The sequence below is a fragment of the Octodon degus genome, unplaced genomic scaffold (assembly GCF_000260255.1).
Source record: "Octodon degus isolate 3935 unplaced genomic scaffold, OctDeg1.0 scaffold00182, whole genome shotgun sequence".
Taxonomy (NCBI): domain Eukaryota; kingdom Metazoa; phylum Chordata; class Mammalia; order Rodentia; family Octodontidae; genus Octodon; species Octodon degus.
In genome coordinates, this window is record NW_004524758.1 from 295,644 (window position 1) to 299,448 (window position 3,805).

Genomic DNA, 3,805 nt, shown 5'->3' on the forward strand with positions numbered 1-3,805 from the left:
GGGCGGCGCCGCCGGCGCCCCCTCGTGGCGAGGAGTCGTGGTGCCGCCGCGAGCCGGGCCCAGCCCGAGGCTGCGCGCTCGAGGGCTGAGCGCCGCCCAACCAAGTGCAGCCTTGCGGCAAGCTCTGCAGACTCGGACTTAAGCTCCAGCCCCTGTAAAGTGTGCTGTAGCTCTCATTATTAAATGTTGTCTACCAGCATCCCTTACGGCCGGGACGAAGTGATCCAGTTTATTTTAATCACACGGGGCGTGTTTTCTTTGGCCGGATAGGATTTTAGCATTCACGGGCTCGCTCACAGCACCCACCTCCATTCCCAATTCACAGCCCAAGTTGTGTTCTCAGCAGTAACAAACTCAAAGTCATAAAGCTTAATACAAAAACAAATTTATTCCTCAAACTTAATACACTGTATCACAAAACCAGGTGTGAGATTTGGGGTTATTTCCTAATGGCCCTACCCAAACAGTCAACTACTTGCAGCGTCTACTGTGCTCTGTCACTGTGATGGGTAGTGTGAAAAAATGGAAGCTGTCCTTGTCCCCAAGCCCCTTGGGCTAACTCGAGGCGTACATGACAGACACATACATTTATGGTATACAAGAAAAGACCAAATCTTATAGGTACTCAGCGGGAGGAAAGACCATTGTGAGTTGCAGCGGCTAGAGGGACTCCAGAGAAGAGGCAGCCCTTCTGCTCTTCCGGAGTGAGGGTTTCTTTCTATCCTTTCTCTTTTCCCTTCCTGCTCCTAAATGCAACGTAAATGAGGGCAGAGGTGGAGACGTGTTTTCAGATAAATTCGTAGTATATTTGGTTTGTTAAAAGGTAAAAGATTTATACGGTCTGCAGAGAAACCAGACTATATAGATTTGGTTTGTTCTCCATATTTGATTGTTTTGAGGTTCAGTAGTAGGCAACTTTAATCCGTAGGAAGATTAACTGTCTGACAATAGAGCTGAGCGTGTGTACAAGCCCTTGTGTCCTGTGGTGTGAAGCCGGTTTCATTCCCCCGCCACGATCCTAGGAGTTCCTGTGTGCGATGCAGCAATTCTTTTCACACTAGCACAGGACGTGTTCCCGTGCAGGGCGTGGCTCCCAGTGGCCTGTCTTCTGCCTACCGCCATGAGCAGCCTTTTGTCACTACAGCAGCACTCCACAGAGGATGAAAAGAATCTTCGGGCAAATTCCAGCTACAGACTGTGCCAACAACAACCATATTGCAGCTTCTTCTGCCATCTCAATTTCTACTCTTGGTTCAAAGATCTGTTTTTAATACAAAATGCGCCATCAGTTAGACGTGAAGCGTGGTTTATGACTGACTACTTTTAAAGCAAACAGTGCAGTTCAGGATCGACGTGTCCAGTGAATAGACTGGCAACATCCCTGAAATTCCAAAGTGTCACTTTCTATTTTTACTGCACACTCCACTGCTACTCAGTTCTACACAGAATGGGAACCTAAGAAGTGGACAATGCTCCTCTTTGCCTTTCCAGACCGTTCCGTTGTTCTCAGAAACAGACCAGCAAAGTCCTAGAAAAATATTCCTGCCACCTAAGTGGGAACTAAAATGTATGAGTAAGTGATGGAGGAACTAAGGATGCTGCTGAGGACCTTTCACGGCAGCTGAAAGAAAGTTTGCACTGATGCAAGACCTGGAATGTTCAGGGCAGTAGGGACTGACCTTGTAAGTGGGCACGATGCCACCTGACCAGATGGTCTGGAGCGCTGAAGTAGCCAAGAGTGTCTTCCTGATTCTGAAGCAGATTTGATGGACATGCCAACGCACTTGTCATTTGGATGGTATGCGCTTCTGCCCAGGGGTCTGGGATATTTAATCTCCAAACAGATTAATCACTGGGAGGAGGTGAGAGTCATGACTGATGTGCAGTGCGACGTGTGTGTGTGTGTGTGTGTGTGTGTGTACCTGAGTGCTGTGTGGAGAGGCTGTCTGGCCACACCACTCACCCTTTGTAAGGTCCTGCTTTCTTGTCTTACTATTTTTCATAACATGAACAGCCTAGTGCGATAGTATAACAGGATAGAAATGACGTAATTATTCATTTCACCTTGCTTAAAGAGGAGATGCACAGAAAAATGTAATTAAACATCATCTCATGCTTAACATGATGTGCTATAGTTTTTGCAATAGAGGTGCGTGCAATAAAATGGAAACACATAGCAGGAATGGTTAACTGGAGGACTGGGCGACACATAGGAAGTGTGGCCATCCATTGCAAAGTAGAAAGGAATTGAGTGTGTTTTATGCAAGTGTGGAGGAGAGAGGGCATTGGTAAAGAGAGAGAGGTCCTTTACGTAACAGCACGCAAGTGAGACAGGGACCAGAGAGCAGAGGGCACTGGGATAAGAGGCCAGACTACACTCAGCTCTGCTACACTGCCACGTTCTCTCAAAGACAGAAGGCACGGCAGCTTCCTAAAGAGAGGTTTGGTGAGTGCAGAAGCGTGAGGGAGCACAGTTGTCTCTGTGCGCCGAAGGGGATTGTGTGGAGGTTGGGAATGCAGAGGGACTGAGGATGAGCTGAGGTTGCAGGTCCTGGATGTGTAACGGCACCACTGGATAGTGCTGAATGACTTTTTTTGCGCTTCTCAGTGTAGGAGAGAAGGAAGCAAGGAGCTTGGCTGTTGCCAATTGGGGAATATCAGGGTGGATAAAAAGGTAGATACATAATAAGTGGTTAAGACCTTGATATTATGAGAAATAGGCACTAGAATTAAAGACCCTGGTGTGCAAGGAAGGAAATAAAGCCAGGAGAGATAGCGAATTGTGAGATAAGGTTAGGTGTACTGAAGAGAAAGAAGGGAGTGAGGAGAACAATGTTTATTTTAAGAAAGTTTTATTTATTCATTTATTTGGTACAGGGTCTTGCTATGCAGCTTGGCCTCATAGTATCTTGTTTAAGTCTCCCCAGTGCTGGGATTACAGGTGTGCATCACCACTCCAGTGTGGAATATCAGAGGTTCCAGGGCAGGCACGGCATGAGGTACCAGGGATTGAACCCAGGTCGTTGAGCTTGCCAGGCATGCACTTAGACCACCAAGCTATCTCCTCAACCCTAAGAACAAAATTTTATGGTTGTGGATTGTTATATTAGGGCCTGTGTTAGTTTCCTGTTACCGTGTTACCAATTGCCACCAATTTAGTGCCTTTCAGAAATACAAATTCATTGTCTTCCCAATCTGAAAGTCTGAAATGGGTTGGCAGGGCTGTATTCCTTCTGGAGGCCAGAGGGGGACAATCTGTTTTTCTGTTCTTTCCAGCTTCTAGAGAGCACCTGTGTTCTTTGGCTTGTGGCCAACATCTCTCCAGCCTCTGCCTCTGTTGTCACATCTCTTTCTCACTCTCAATCTCCTGCCTTCCTCTTATGGAGACCTTTGTGATCACATTGTGATCCATAATGCAGGGCAATCTTCCCCCTCAAGATCCTTAATGAAAGAATCTGATTGCTCCATTCTGAGAAGCACAGAGAGCCCATGAACTCCCCCATCCCCCTGCTGTGCGTATGTACCTGCTACGAAAGTGTAATCATGGGTTGCTAAGGCCCAGGAACCATAGCTGCAATCCATCACTCCATCGTTGCTCAGTCCTGTGCTTGGCAAGGAAGCACAACTCCCTGTGCATCTTCAAGCCTTGTTGCTCATGGGTGATCACTCTCCTCTGTAGCGCATCTGGCCCATCCTTATGCCCATGGCCCTATGAAAACCCTCACAGCCTGTGTAAGAATAGCCAGTCTCTCTAGGGCTGGGGTGGTGCTTCTCCAGTTGGTTTTGAAATAAACCTGTCATGTGA